General features: G+C 40.8%; 1 pseudogene; it reads right to left on the reverse strand.

The window, feature by feature from the left end:
- On the reverse strand, window positions 5399-9201 carry LOC109949323 (annotated as a pseudogene).

Here is a 17731-nt window from a genome sequence, read left to right on the forward strand (position 1 = left end):
GGACAATTCAGGTTCGTACGAAGTTCATTCTGAAGTGGAGTGGTTGGTGTATTGCATAGTCATAACGAATGGGTTTCACTCAAAACTGACCAAATGACTCCTCCCACTACATTATGTTGTTCCCCAAGTTTTGGACTCAATCGCATATCGATTGAACCATGAAATTGGACAATTCAGGTTCGTACGAAGTTCGTTCTGAAATGGAGTGGTCAGTGTATTGCATAGTTTTACCCACTGGACTTCACTCAAAACTCACCAAAGAACTCCTCCCACAACATTATGATGTTGCCCAAGTTTTGGACTCAATCCGATATCAATTGGTCCATGAAAATGGACTATTCATGTTCGTACGAACTTCGTTCTCTAATGGAGTGGTTGGTGTATTGCAGAGTTATAGCGGGTGGATTTCACTCAAAACTCAACCAAATGACTACTCCCTCAACATGATGATGTTCCACACGCTTTGGACTCAATCTAATGTCGATTGGTCCACGAAATTGGACAATTCAGTTTCGTACGAAGTTCGTTCTAAAATAGAATGGTTGGTGTATTGCATAGTTCTAGAGATTGGATTTTACTCAAAACCCACCGAATGACTCCTCCCACCATTTTATGATGTTCAACAAGCTTCGGACTCAATCCGATATCGATTGATGCATGAAATTGGACAATTCAGGTTTGTACGAAGTTCGTTCTGAATTGTAGTGGTAGGTGTATTGCATAGTTCTACAGTTTGGATTTTACCCTACACCCACCAAATGACTCCTCCCACCACATTATGATGTTCTCCACGCTTCGGACTCAATCCGATATTGATTGGTCCATGAAATTGGACAATTCAGGTTCGTACGAAGTTAGTTCTAAAATAGAGTGGTTGGTGTATTGCATAGTTCTAGCGTTTGGATTTCACTCAAAACCCACCAAATGACTCCTCCCTCCATATTATGATGTTCCCCAAGTTTTGGACTCAACACAATATCGATTGGTCCGTGAAATTAGACAATTCAGGTTCGTACGAAATTCGTTCAGAAATGGAGTTGTTGTTGTAGCACTTAGTCCTAGAGATTGGATTTCACTCAAAACCCACCAAATGACTCCTCGCACCATATTATGATGTTCCCCATGTTTTGGACTCACTCCGAAATCTATTGGTCCAGGAAATTGGAAAATTGAGGTTCGTACGAAATTCGTTCTAAAATGGGGTGGTTGGTGTATTGCATAGCTCTACAGATTCGATATCACTCAAAACCAACCAAATGACTCGTCCCACCATATTTTGATGTTCCCCAAGATTTGGACTCAATCCGATATCGATTGGTCTATGAAATTGGACAATTTAGTTTCGTACAAAGTTAGTTCCGAAATGGAGTGGTTGGCGTAGCATTTAGTTCTAGAGATCGGATTTCACTCAAAACCCATCAAATGACTCCTCGCACCATATTTTGGACTCGCTCCGAAATCGATTGGTCCATGAAAGTGGACAATTCAGGTTCGTATGAAGTTCGTTCTAAAATGGGGTGGTTGGTGTATTGCATAGCTGCAGAGATTGGATTTCACTGAAAACCAACCAAATGACTCCTCCCACCATATTTTGATGTTCCCCAAGCTTCAGACTCAATCCGATATCGATTCGTTCATGAAATTGGACAATTCTGGTTCATACGAAGTTCGTTCTGAAATGGAGTGGTTGGTGTATTGCATAGTTCTAGAGATTGGATTTCACTCAAAACCAACCAAATGACTCATTCCACCATATTATGATGTTTCCCAAGTTTCGGACTCAATCCGATATCGCTTCGTCAGTGAAACTGGACAATTAAGGTTACTGCGAAGTTAGTTCTGAAATGAAGTGATTGGTATATTCCATAGTTCTAGAGATTCGATTTCACTCAAAACCAACCAAATGACTCCTCCCACCATATTTTGACGTTCCCCAAGCTTCGGACTCAATCTGATATCGATAGGTCCATGAAATTGGACAATTTAGTTTCGTACGAAGTTAGTTCTGAAATGGAGTGGTTCTTGTAGCACTTAGTTCTAGAGACTGGATTTCACTCAAAACCCACCAAATGACTCCTCGCAACATATTATGATGTTCCCCATGTTTTGGACTCACTCTGAAATCGATTGGTCCATGAAATTGGACAATTCAGGTTCGTACGAAGTTCGTTCTAAAATGGGGTGGTTGGTATATTGCATAGCTGTAGAGATTGGATTTCACTCACAACCAACCGAATGACTCCTCCTACCATATTTTGATGTTCCCCAAGCTTCGGACTCAATCTGATATCGATTGGTCCATGAAATTGGACAATTCAGGTTTGTAAGAAGTTCCTTCTGAAATGGAGTGGTTGGTGTATTAGATAGTTTTAGCCATTGGATTTCTCTCAAAACTCACCAAATGACTCCTCCCACAACATTATAATGTTCCTCAAGTTTTGGACTCAATCCGATATCGAGTGGTCCATGAAATTGGACCATTCAGGTTCGTACGAAGTCCGTTCTTGAATGGAGCAGTTGGTGTATTGCATAGTTCCAGAGATTGAATTTCACTCAAAACGCACCAAATGACACCTCCTACCATATTATGATGTTCAACAAGCTTCGGACTCAATCCGATATCGATTGGTCCATGGAATTAGACAATCCAGGTTCATACGACATTCATTCTGAAATGGAGTGGTTGGTGTATTGACAGGACCCGATCCAAATTCCACTTTGGAAACTGAGCAGAACCCTGTGCGTGTCCGACACCTGGCGAATGTCGGGCACAAATGACCTATTTTCCATCCTATACGAAACACGATAAAATAACAAGGTTGACTTCTACCAAAAATTTAGCAGAGTTTCCCTTGTAACTAGCTCCATAGCAACACATTTACACCTGCCAAACAAGTATATAAATATACAACCAACTGCCAGCATACGTATATATACATGTCAACAGTTCAATTCTCAGTGTAAGGCAAAACATCAAAGCATCTACTAAGAATTTACAAAGGAGTGAATCCTTTTACAAAACTAAAATCCTACATCAAAGAAAAGGCGCGGAAGATGGGAAACGGCCCGGTGGTGGATTCCTATGCACGTGTACTGCCTGGGGGCGCAAAACAACAAAAATGGTGAGTGGACCCAAAATAAAATTGAGAAAATAGTATATGAACATACTAACCCCACTGTAAAAACAGTTATACAAACTAGCTTATTCTCTTTATTTCTGAAATCCATGCACGTATATCATTATACATGTATACAAACCAATCATATTCATGGTCAACATTACTTTTGAAAACAGTTTAAAACTACCGCCTAGGTGTACCCTTTATTTCCATCAATTCCTTAAATCCGTCAATTCCTTGCATCACCATGGGTGACACACTCCCAGGTCTCAGTGACACGAGGTCAGTCCGAGCCGCAACTCACAGGATTCAGGGGACCGTAGTCCACCTTTATCCGCATTACTCGCTCCACACGAGTTCGAGTACAAAGAAACTCGTGGGGCAACTGTCAAGCATGCTGACTAAACCGAAGGCAACAAATATAATCCGAAGGCAACATTTAATATCTGGGTACAAGGTGGTTGAAGAAAATATAAAGTTTCTGAAGCAAAGTTGTTGAATAATTAACGTTCTGTAACCTTTAAAATTCTGTTGCCATTTATCTGATAATTAACTAGAATTTCTTTTCCTATATTCTTTAGAAGAGATTTCACTCGGCAGCATGTAGCATAAAATATTTAACAGAATAAAACAGCTTATAACTGAAACTGAACTGCTTAAATTCGTTTATAAAAACAAAGTGTCCACTCACTGATAGTCCGAGCTCGCTGAACCTCTTGAAGGTCCCTCATGCGGGTCAACTGGTGCCCGGGTGCCTGATTCAATGACCATAATATTCTATTAATACAGTATAATATTAAATTAAAAACCCTACCCCGGCTCCTAAAAGTACGTGCGTCAATTTAAAGTTATCCCTATGCCCATAAAAGCTTTTCTTCAACGTGGGATAGTTTAGCGGTATCTTGGGACTCAAAAAGCGCTCAAGTCTAAAAAGTCAATCCGGGACCCCACGGGTCCATGACCTCACAATATGATCCGGAAGCCGCTAGAAGGTCCAATATATCTAGGACACATGTCCCGAGAGTATTGGTGTCGATCGGACGGTCGGATTGATCACGATCGTGTAATCGCGTAATTTCTAAACCATAACCCTAGGGTTCGCGATTTAGGAGTATCCGGGGCTCCGATTCATAATCCGTCAATTCCTACACAATTCTCAAATTATGTAGAGTAACATATCTAAAAAAGATTACGATCCAACGGCTCAACAGTATTGAATCCATAACTCGCACAATATGGAAAATCCGTTCGACGCTCAAACGGTATCCAAATTGAGATCCGCGAATTCCTATGCGCTTGTGACAACCTAAGCATCACATCAGGACACAGTGCCACTACACTACCCTCACCCACGTGCCGCCGCACGCACTGGCAGTGATGGGTGTCCAAAGCGATTACGCATCGCCGAAAAATCTCAAAACCACGGCTCCAAATTCCTACCCTAGGTATAACACCATATTTGGAACCACTTTTGTTCTTGGACCTACCCCAAAAACTGACCGGAAGTGGCCGAACACGGAGGCCGAAAACTGGCCAAATTTCCAATTCGAAAATCCATTATCTACACGGAGAACCGATTAATTCCTACCCAACAGGCAGCTAGAACAACTCGAGAGGTTTAAAATCCATACCTGGCTCGTCCGATTTGGTTGAGAAATGAGGGAGAACGACGGCCGTGAAATTTCGGTTACACATGCTCGATTTTTTGCAGTTTTCGGCGGCTGGAGTGGCTGACGGCGACGGAAACCGGGTGGGACGAGAAGAGGAGGAGATGACGGTTCGAACAAGACAGGTCTCGTGGCCGGTGGTGCTCTGTGGCGGCGACGACGACTCTTGGAAGCTACGGCTGGCAGAAACGAAACTGTTGGGGGGGAATGCTCGCGAGAGAGAGAGAGAGAGAGAGAGAGAGAGAGAGAGAGAGAGAGAGAGAGAGAGAGAGAGAGAAACTGAGGGAGAAGAGAGAGAGTGAGGGTTTCAAATATGATTTTTCAGATTACCATTTTGCCCCTCGTGATATTTTAACTGTATTTTCTTCGTTAAAACTCCGATTCGAGCCTACTTCGTGTCTATGAACTCATGTCGTCGTGCTCTACGCAACGGTGTATGTGAAATTGTCAAATTCCTTTTTGGTCAAAAAGTAAACTTTTCGTTAATAAATTATTCCAATGGCAAAATTGTCTTTTCTCATAATAAATTACTAATTAAATATGAATTTTAGGTTTGGGTCATTACAACCTACCCCCTTTATAAAAATTTCGTCCTCGAAATTTACGCACCTGTCACTCGAAGAGGTGAAGGTACTGCTCTTGCATTTGGTCTTCAAGTTCCCATGTAGCCTCTTCCACAGTATGACTCCTCCATAAGACCTTTACAAGTGGAATCTCTCTCGATCGCAACACTTGCGTCTTCCAATCCAAAATCTGAACTAGTTGCTCCACATAAGTGAAATCAGCCTCCAATTCTACTGGTTGCTCCTCTAACACATGGGAAGGGTCGGAAATATACTTTCGGAGCATGGAGATATGGAAAACATCATGCAATCGTGATAGATCTGCAGGCAAAGCAAGCCTGTAAGCTACTGGACCCACACGCTCTATAATCTCATAGGGTTCGATATAGCGATGACTTAGTTTCCCCCGCTTCCCAAATCTCACTACACCTTTCCAAGGTGATAATTTCAAAAATACCTAGTCTCCAACTTCAAACTGAAGATCTTTTCTTCTATTGTCCGCATAACTCATTTGTCGGTCCTGGGCTGTCTTGAGTCGTTCTCTAATGATTTGCACTTGTTTCTTGGTCAGTTCAACATCCTCAGATACGACCAATCTGTGTTCACCCACTTCATCCCAATAGAATGGAGTTCTACACTACCTCCCATACAAGACATCAAATGGAGACATTCCGATACTCACTTGATAACTGTTATTATAAGCAAACTCCATAAGTGGTAACTTCTCATCCCAATCACCCCGAAATTGAAGTGCACAGGCTCTCAACATATCTTCTAATGTCTGAATTGTCCTCTCAGACTGACCATCTGTCTGGGGGTGAAATGCAGTACTAAACTGTAATTGGGTTACAAAAGCTTCATTTAATTTTGTCCAAAAACGGGATGTAAACCGTGGGTCTCGATCTGAAACAATGGATACTGGTACTCCATGAAGTCTCACGATCTCGTCTATGAAAATCTTGGCCAGTTTGTTCAAACTATAATTTGCTCTCACTGGCAGAAAATGAGCGGACTTGGTGAGTCGATCCACAATTACTCACACTCCATCATGCTTACTCTGTGTTCGGGGAAGTTTGAACACAAAATCCATCGTAAGCTGCTCCCACTTCCACTCAGGAATCAGAAGTGGTTGCACTAGCCCTGATGGTTTCTGTCGCTCAGCTTTCACTTGCTGACAAATTAAGCATCTTCTGACATACTCTGCTATTTCTTTCTTCATAAAAGGCCACCAGTAGTGCTCTCTTGGAGTATGATTCATTTTTGTGCTTCTAGGGTGCATTGCAAACACTGACTCATGGGCCTCCTCAAGAATCTCCCTTTTTAAACTTTCATCATTAGGGACATATAACCTGTTACCTACCATTAACGCTCCATCATTTCTTACGGAACAATCAGTTCTGTCGCCACTTGCAACCTCCACTTGCAGCGTGCAAATCAAAGGATCCTGAGATTGAGCTGTGAGTATTCGTTCTACTAGCACTGGTCTCACATGGAGAGTAGCTAACAGTGCTCCCTAATTATCCATATCTAGCCCAACTCTGAGCTTCCTCATTTCTAGCATCAATGGCACATACCTTCCTCGAAGATAAGCTACAGATCCTAAAGATTTCCTACTGAATGCATCTGCAACAACATTAGCTCTTCCTGGGTGAATGCATCTTTTATCAACTCTAACCATCTTCTTTGCCTCAAATTAATTCCTTCTGAGTGAATAAATACTTTAAACTTTTGTGATTTGTAAAGATCTGGCATGTTTCCCCATAAAGGTAATGCCGCCAAATCTTTAAGGCAAAAACTACTGCAGCAAGTTCCAAATCATGAACAGGATAATTTAGCTTATGTTTCTTCAGTTGTCTAGAAGCATAAGCGATCACCCTACCATGTTGCATTAGCACACACCCAAGTCCTTGTTGAGATGCATCACTGTAGATTACGAAGTTCCCACTATCATCCGGAAGTGCTAAAACCGGAGCAGTGGTCAGCCTGGTCTTGAGTTCAATGAAACTCTCCTCACACTTATTTGACCACACAAATTTAACTCCTTTCCTTGTCAAATAGGTGAGAGGTGCCGCTGTGGTGGAGAACCCTTCCACGAAGCGACGGTAATACCCGGCTAACCCCAGAAAACTCCGTATCTCAGTAACACTTGTTGGTCGTAGCCAATTTACTGCTGCTTCAATCTTTTGAGGATCAACATAAATGCCCTCTGCAGAGATCACATGCCCCAAGAAACTCACTCTGTCTAACTAAAATTGACACTTGCTGAATTTGGCATAAAGTTGCCTCCTTCTCAGAGTCCTCAACACAATGTTTAAATGCTTCATATGTGCCTTCTGACTCTTTGAATACACCAGAATGTCATCTATGAACACAATCATGAAGTGATCTAAGTAACGTCGAAATACTCTGTTCATGAGGTCCATAAATGCAGCTTGCACATTAGTTAATCCAAATGGCATCACCAGGAATTCATAGTGCCCATACCTCGTTCGAAACGCTGTTTTAGGCACATCCTCTTCTCTAACCCGTAACTGATGATATCCAGACCTCAGGTCAATTTTAGAAAATACCTTGGCACCCTTCAGCTGATCAAACAAATCATCAATGCGGGCAATGGATATCTATTTCGCACTGTGATTTTGTTCAACTGTCTGTAGTCAATGCATAACCTCATGGTGCCATCCTTTTTCTTAACAAATAACACTGGAGCACCCCATGGAGAAAAAACTAGGTCGGATGAAACCCTTATCTACCAGCTCCTGCAACTGAGTTCTTAACAACCATTCTGTATGGTGCTTGAGAAATAGGATTTGTTCCTGGAGCGAGCTCAATAATGAACTTGATCTCCCGATGAGGAGGTAATCCAGGAAGATCCTCAGGAAATACATTTGGGAAGTCCTGTACAACTGGAATATCTTCCAATCTCAGCCTATTATCTCTGGTATCAATTACATGTGCTATATATCCTGAGCACCCTTTTCTAAGCAACCGTTTTTCCTTCATAGCTGAAATGAGGCAACATGGAAGCACTCTACGTTCGCCATAAAAAGTTACTTCAGGTCGTCCGGGACTACAAAATACAACTTCTTTCCTGAAGCAATCTACTGAGGCACGATGTCTGGCCAACCAATCCATCCCTAAGATGACATCCAAGTCAACCATGCCCAAAGGGATTAAATCTACCTCCAAAAACACATTTTCCACCATCACTAAACTATCGCGATACACTGTGCCTACCCTAAAAATCTCTCCTGTAGGTACAAAGATCGCCAGTTCGTTCTGCAGAGCTGAAAGTCTTACATTGGCATTGTGGGCAAAACTAGGTGTGACAAACGAGTGCGTAGCCCCAGGGTCAATCAAAACTCTTGCAAGAATACCAAAGACCGGTAAAATACCTGTAATTACATCAGGTGATGCATATGCTTCTTGCGGGGACATGTTATATACTCTGCCTGTGGCTCTGGAACGTCCACCTCGTCCCCTTTGCTGACTGCTGCCTCGGCTGGCTACACTCGTCTGGGCTCCACCACTAGACGAAGCCTCCACAAACTGTGGTATCTGCTGTGATCTACCCTGCATAACTGTCCCTGGAGTCGATGCAGCTGTGGTCTCTCTATTCTGAAAGAACAGTAGGCAATCCTTTAGAAAATGTCCAGACTGTCCACAGTAATAACATCCAGGGCCTAGAATGGTACCTACCACACCTAGCACATTGGGGGCAACTCCTCCTGCCAGATCCTGACAGCAACTGTCTTCCAGTACCTCTAGCTGCACTACCCCCAGAACGATTTTCAGAACTGCTACTTTGGTTGGAGCCTCCGCTGGAACTGAATCCAGGTCGGTAACCTCCATAGCTGCGACCACTAGATGATCCCGAACTATAACTGCCTCTCTTAGATGATCCCTAACTAGGACCACCTATTTCAAATTGCTGCCTACGGAGTTCACCCCGTGGTCTGAACATCATCTGACTGCTTTCAATCAACGAGGCAGACATCACCACATCACTACATGTATAGTTTTAGCCATTGGATTTCACTGAAAACTCACCAAATGACTACTCCCACAACATTATAATGTTCCCCAAATTGGACTCAATCCGATTTCGATTGGTCCATGAAATTGAACAATAAAGGTTCGTACAAAGTTCGTTCTGAAATGGAGTGGTTGGTGTATTACATAGTTTTAGAAAGTGGACTTCACTCAAAACTCGCCAAATGACTCCTCCCACCATATTATGATGTTCCCCAAGTTTTGGGCTCATTCCAATATCAATTGGTCCATGAAATTGAACAATTCAAGTTTGTGCAAAGTTTGTTCTAAAATGGTGGTTAGTGTATTGCATAGTTTTAGAAGGTGGACTTCATCCAAAACTCACCAAATGACTCCTCCATAATATTATGATGTTCCCTGAGTTTTGGACAGAATCCAATATCGATTGGTCCTCGAAATCGGACGATTCATAGTCGTACGAAGTTCATTCTAAAATAGAGTGGTTGGTGTATGGCAAAGTTTTAGGCATTGGATTTTCCTCACAACGCAGCAAATGACTCCTCCCACCATATTATGATGTTCCCCAAGTTTTCGGCTCAATCCGATATCGATTGGTCCATGAAATCGAACAATTCAGAGTCATACGAAGTTGATTCTGAAATGGAGTGGTTGGTTTATTGCATAGTTTTAGCCATTGGATTTCATCAAAACTCACCAAATGACTCCTCCCACAACGTTATGATGTTCCCCAAGTTTTGGGCTCAATCCAAAATCAATTGGTCCGTAAAAATGTACAATTCAAGTTTGTACGAAGTTCGTTCTAAAATGGAGTGGTTGAAGAATTGCATAGTTGTACAGATTGGTGTTGTATTCCTTCCAAGTGCCAATATATGGTCAACAAGTAAGGGTGTCGAACCACAGGGACCGATTGGACCAATATAAATTACTAGTTTTGAAAGAACCATAACTAAAAATGAAAGTGACAATTTGAAAGTAGTTTTTGTGTTGTAAATGAAAAATAACTTAAAATGCAAGATGAATGTAGTAGTGAATGATATATTGATGTAGAAAGAATAGGGAAGACACCAAGGATTTCGAATTCACCATTGCAAAACTAATTACATGTTTATAAAATTAAACCGTACTGAACTACCAACCTGTTTCCAGAGTTCTTTTTACAAATATATGATCAGCCATATGATGTGTGGTTTTGATCAAATTCTCCTAATCTGCAACCTAATTGGGATGTTCAACTTTGGTTCCAAGTTAAGATTCATTAGCATGCAAGAAAACATTAAAGAACCAAAGAAAACACACGGCATGATGTTTGCATAACATTCTCTTCATTCATTCACATGTCTACCAAGATTAAGCATAATGTTTACTATAACCTTGTCCAGATAATCTGTAGGCAACCCTAATGGTGATCAAATATTAAAATTGACAAACAAATTGAACAATAGATTCAGTGAATGAAACAAGAAGCAGATTGATGAACTGAATACTTTAACTTAGAAACATGGGTCAATGTTGCAAGGCTACATTGAAATCCCTAGCTATGAATTTAGTTACACATCATGTTCAAAGAGATTAAAACAAAAATAAACAACATGAGTGAAAATAAATTCATGAGAGGAAACCCTTGAACCAATTCTGATGTTGAACTTCTCCAAGAACCACCTCTTGCGCTGAGTCCTGATGGTGGAAATATATGGATGGCTAGGGTTTTAGTGTGCATGAAAGGAGAGAATAACCAAGAAGTCAGTTCTAGGGTTGTGAAATTCGTCCAAAATAAATAGGGGTTTTAAAAGTGGCTAAAAGGCAAGTTTTTATGCGGTAAAAGAGGCTGCAAGATATTCCAAGGAGATCCTAACAAATCAGCCTTTATTTTGCACGTTTTTGCCTTGTTTGGCACCTCCAAATCAGGCTAGAAATCCCCATTGCTTTCCCATTCTGCTCTTAGTCTTCAACCAAGCCAGATTCGCCTTGAATTCTTTATTTGGACTTCAAAACAGGTCACGAAACTTGTTTCCATGTTTGAATAAGGGTTAGCTCCAAAAATGGCATGTTTTCATTTCTTTTGCCTTCAACTTGAGCCTAAAGTAGATGCAACTGCATGCTAACACAAAATAGGGTAAAACGCAACAACTTTAACTCAAAAACATCACAAATATACTAGAAATTAATGGTATAAATGTATAAATATATGAGTTCTCAATTGGATTTCACTCAAAACCCACCAAATGACTCCTCCCACCATATTATGATGATCACCGAGTTTGGGCTCAATCTGATATCGATTGGTCCAAGAAACTGGATAATTCAGGTTCGTACGAAGTTCGTTCTGAAATGGAGTGGTTGGTGTATTGCATATTTCTAGAGATTGAATTTCGTTGAAAACTCACCAAAGGACTTCCCCCACCATATTATAATGTTCCCCAGGTTTTGGGATCAATCCGATATCGATTGGTCCATGAAATTGGACAATTCACGTTCGGACGAAGTTCGTTATGAAATGGAGTGGTTAGTGTATTGCATAGTTTTAGCCATTGGATTTTACTCAAAACTCCCCAAATGACTCTTCCCACAACATTATGATGTTCCCCAAATTTTGGACTCAATCCGATATCGATTGGTCCATGAAATTGGACAATTCAGGTTCGTATGAAGTTCGTTCTGAAATGGAGTGGTTGGTGTATTGCATAGTTCTAGAGATTTGATTTTACTCATAACCCACCAAACGACACATCCCACCATATTATGATGTTCCCCAAGTTTTGGACTCAATCTGATATCGATTGGTCCACGAAATTGGACAATTTAGGTTCATAGTAAGTTCGTTCTGAAATGGAGTGGTTGGTGTATCGCATAGTTTTTGCCATTAGATTTCACTCAAACTAAGGACTCCTCCCACAACATTATGATGTTCCCTAGGTTTTGGACTCAATCCAAAATCAATTGGTGCATAGAATTGAATAATTCAGGTTTGTGTGAAGTTCGTTCTAAAATGGAGTGGTTGGTGTATTGCATTGTTCTAGAGATTGGATTTCACTCAAAACCCACCAAATGACTCCTCCCACCATATTATGATGTTCCCCAAGTTTTGGACTCAATCCAATTCCGATTGGTCCATGAAATTAGACAATTCAGGTTCGTACAAAGTTCATTCTGAAGTGGACTGGTTGGTGTATTGCATAGTTCTATGGATTGGATTTTACTTAGAACTCACTAAATGACTCCTCCCAGAACATTATGATGTTCCCCAAGTTTTGTACTGAATCTGATATCGACTGGTCCATGAAATTGGACAATGCAAGTTCGTACGAAGTTCGTTCTGAAATGGCGTGTTTCATGTATTGCATAGTTTTAGCCATTGAATTTCACTCAAAACTCACCAAATCACTCCTCCCATAACATTATGAAGTTCCCCCAGTTTTGGCCTCAATCCGATTCAGGTTAGTACGAAGTTCGTTCTGGACTGGAGTGGTTGGTGTATTGCATAGTTTTAGGGATTGGATTTCCCTCAAAACCCAACAAATGATTCCTCCAACCATATTATGATGTTCCCCCAGTTTTGGGCTTAATCCAATCTCAATTGGTAAAAGAAATTCCGCTGTTCCTGGTCGTACGAAGTTCATTCCCCAATGGAGTGGTTGGTGTATTGCATAGTTCTATCGATTGGATTTCACTTAAAACCCACCAAATGACTCATTCCACCATATTATGATGTTCCCCATGTTTTGGGCTCTATCTGATATAGATTGGTCTAAGAAATTGCACTATTCATGTTAGTACGAAGTTCATTCTGAAATTGAGTGGTATTGCATAGTTTTAGCCATTGGATTTCACTCCAAACCCAATAAATGACTCCTCCCATCAAATTATGATGTTGCCCAAGTTTTGGACCCTATCCGATATCGATTGGACCATGAAATTAGACTATTCAGGTTCGTACGAAGTTCGTTCTCTAGTGGAGTCCTTGGTGTATTGCATAGTTCTATGGATTGGATTTCACCCAAAACTCAACCAAATGACTCCACCCATAACATTATGAGGTTCCCTAAGTTTTGGACTCAATCCGATATTGATTGGTCCATGAAATCGGACAATTCATGTTCATACATAGTTCATTCTAAAATAGAGTGGTATGATGTTCCCCAAGTTTTGTACTGAATCTGATATCGACTGGTCCATGAAATTGGACAATGCAAGTTCGTACGAAGTTCGTTCTGAAATGGCGTGTTTCATGTATTGCATAGTTTTAGCCATTGAATTTCACTCAAAACTCACCAAATCACTCCTCCCATAACATTATGAAGTTCCCCCAGTTTTGGCCTCAATCCGATTCAGGTTAGTACGAAGTTCGTTCTGGACTGGAGTGGTTGGTGTATTGCATAGTTTTAGGGATTGGATTTCCCTCAAAACCCAACAAATGATTCCTCCAACCATATTATGATGTTCCCCCAGTTTTGGGCTTAATCCAATCTCAATTGGTAAAAGAAATTCCGCTGTTCCTGGTCGTACGAAGTTCATTCCCCAATGGAGTGGTTGGTGTATTGCATAGTTCTATCGATTGGATTTCACTTAAAACCCACCAAATGACTCATTCCACCATATTATGATGTTCCCCATGTTTTGGGCTCTATCTGATATAGATTGGTCTAAGAAATTGCACTATTCATGTTAGTACGAAGTTCATTCTGAAATTGAGTGGTATTGCATAGTTTTAGCCATTGGATTTCACTCCAAACCCAATAAATGACTCCTCCCATCAAATTATGATGTTGCCCAAGTTTTGGACCCTATCCGATATCGATTGGACCATGAAATTAGACTATTCAGGTTCGTACGAAGTTCGTTCTCTAGTGGAGTCCTTGGTGTATTGCATAGTTCTATGGATTGGATTTCACCCAAAACTCAACCAAATGACTCCACCCATAACATTATGAGGTTCCCTAAGTTTTGGACTCAATCCGATATTGATTGGTCCATGAAATCGGACAATTCATGTTCATACATAGTTCATTCTAAAATAGAGTGGTCGATGTATTGCATTGTTTTAGCCATTGGATTTCGTTCAAAAATAACCAAATAACTCCTCCCACCATATTATGTTGTTTCCCAAGTTTTGGACTCAATCCGATATCGATTAGTCCAAGAAATTGGACAATTCTTGTTCGTACGAAGTTCATTATCTAATGGAGTGGTTGGTGCATTGAATAGTTATAGCGAGTGGATTTCACTCAAAACTCAACCAAATGACTCCTCCCACAACATTATGATGTTCTCCAAGCTTTGGACTCAATCCGATCTCGACTGGTCTATGAAATTGGAGAATTCAGTTTCGTACGAAGTCCATTCTGAAATGGAGTGGTTGGTGTATTGCACAGTTTTAACCAGTGGATTTCACTCAAAACTCAACCAAATGACTCCTCCCACAACATTATGATGTTCCCCAAGTTTTGGACTCAATCCGATATCGATTAGTCCATGAAATTGGACAATTCAGGTTCGTACGAAGTTCGTTATGAAATGGAGTGTTTGGTGTATTGCATAGTTATAGCCATTGGATTTCACTCAAAACCCACCGAATGACTCCTCCCACCACATTATGATGTTCCCCAAGTTTTGTACTCAATCCGATATCGATTGGTCCATAAAATTGGACAATTCAGGTTCGTACGAAGTTTATTATGAAATGGAGTGGTTGGTGTACTGCATCGTTTTAACCATTGGATTTCACTCAAAACCCACCAAATGACTCCTCCCACCGAATTATGATGATCCCCAGGTTTTGGACTCAATCCGATATCGATTGATCCATGAAATTAGACTATTAATGCTCGTACAAAGTTCATTCTCTAATGGAGTGGTTGGTGTATTGCATTGTTTTAGCCATTGGATTTCACTCAAAACTCACCAAAAGACTCCGCCCACAACATTATGATGTTCCCCAAGTTTTGGACTCAATCTGATATCGATTGGTTCACGAAATTGGACTATTCATGTTCGTGCGAACTTCGTTCTCTAATGGAGTGGTTGGTGTATTGCATTGTTATAGCGATTGGATTTCACTCAAAACTCTCTAAATGAATCCTCCCACAACATTATGATGGTCATCAAGTTTTGGACTCAATCCGATACCGATGGTCCATGAAATTGGACAATTCAAATTCATACGAAGTTCGTTATGAAATTTAGTGGTTGGTGTATTGCATAGTTGTTGCCATTGGATTTCACTCAGAACCCACCAAATGACTCCTCCCATCATCTTATGATATTCCCCAAGGTTTGGACTCAGTCCGACATCGATTGGTCCATGACATTGGACAATTCAGGCTCCTACGAAGTTCATTATGAAATGGAGTGGTTGGTGTAATGCATAGTTTTAGCCATTGGATTTGACTCAAAAGTCACCAAGTGGCTCGTCCCACCATATTATGATGTTCCAAAAGTTTTGGACCCAAATCGAAATTGGACAATTTAGGTTCGTACGAAGTTCGTTATGAAATTTAGTGGTTGGTGTGTTGCATAGTTGTTGCCATTGGATTAAACTCAGAACCCACCAAATGACTCCTCCCATCATATTATGATGTTCCCCAAGTTTTGGACTTAATCCAATACCGATTGGTCCATGAAATTGGACAATTTAGGTTCGCACGAAATTCATTATAAAATAGAGTGGTCGGTGTATTGCATAGTTTTAGCCATTGGATTTCACTCAAAACTCACCAAATGACTCCTCCCACCATATTACGATGTTCCCCAAGTGTTCGACTCAATCCAATATCGATTGGTCCATCAAATCGGACAATTCCGGATCGTACGAAGTTCGTTATGAAATCGAGCTGTTGGTGTGTTGTATTGCTCAACAGATTGGCTTTCACTCAAAACCCACCAAATGACTCCTCCCACTATATTCTTGATGTTCCCCATGTCTTGGACTGAATCCGATATTGATTGGTCCATGAAATTGGACAATTCAGGTTCGTACGAAGTTCGTTACGAAATTTAGTGGTTGGTGTATTGCATAGTTGTTGCCATTGGATTAAACTCAGAACCCATCATATTATGATGTTCCCCAAGTTTTGGACTTAATCCAATACCGATTGGTCCATGAAATTGGACAATTCAGGTTCCCACGAAGTTCATTATGAAATGGAGTGGTTGGTGTATTGCATAGTTTTAGCCATTGGATTTCACTCAAAACTCACCAAATGACTCCTCCCACCATATTATGATGTTCCCCAAGTGTTCGACTCAATCCAATATCGATTGGTCCATCAAATCGGACAATTCCGGATCGTATGAAGTTCGTTATGAAATGGAGCTGTTGGTGTGTTGTATTGCTCAAGAGATTGGATTTCACTCAAAACCCACAAAATGACTCCTCCCATCATATTGTGATGTTCCCCAGGTTTTGGACTTAATCCGATACCGATTGGTCCATGAAATTGGACAATTCAGGTTTGCACGAAGTTCATTCTGAAATGGAGTGGTTGGTGTATTGCATAGTCTTAGCCATTGGATTTCACTCAAAACTCACCAAATGACTCCACCCATCATATTATCATGTTCCCCAAGTTTTGGACCCAATCCAATATCGATTGATCCATGAAATTGGACAATTCAGGTTCGTACGAAGTTTGTTATGAAATTTAGTGGTTGATGTTTTGCATAGTTGTTACCATTGGAGTTGACTCATAACCCACCAAATGACTCCTCCCATCATATTATGATGTTCCCCAAGTTTTAGACTCAATCCGATATCGATTGGTCCACGAAATTGGACAATTCAGGTTCGTACGAAGTTCATTATGAAATTTAGTAGACGGTGTATTGCATAGTTGTTGCCATTGGATTTCACTCGGATCCCACCAAATGACTCCTCCCATCATATTGTGATGTTCCCCAAGTTTTAGACTCAATCCGATATCGATTGGTTCATCAAATCGGACAATTCCAGATTGTACGAAGTTCATTATGAAATGGAGTGAGTGGTGTATTGTGCTGCTCAAGAGATTGGATTTCACACAAAACCCACCAAATGACTCCTCCCACTATATTCTGATGTTCCCCAAGTTTTGGACTCAATTCGAGATCGATTGGTCCATCAAATCGGACAATTCCAGATCGTACGAAGTTCATTATGAAATGGACTGGTTGGTGTATTGTATTTCTCAAGAGATTGGATTTCTCTCAAAACCCACCAAATGGCTCCTCCCACTATATTATGATGTTCCCCATGTTTTGGACTCAATTCGAGATCAATTGGTCCATGAAATTGGACAATCCAGGTTCGTACGAAGTTCGTTATGAAATTTAGTGGTTGGTGTATTGCATAGTTGTTGCCATTGGATTTCACTAAGAACCCACCAAATGACTCCTC

Source organism: Prunus persica, chromosome G5 (assembly GCF_000346465.2).
Source record: "Prunus persica cultivar Lovell chromosome G5, Prunus_persica_NCBIv2, whole genome shotgun sequence".
Taxonomy (NCBI): Eukaryota; Viridiplantae; Streptophyta; class Magnoliopsida; order Rosales; family Rosaceae; genus Prunus; species Prunus persica.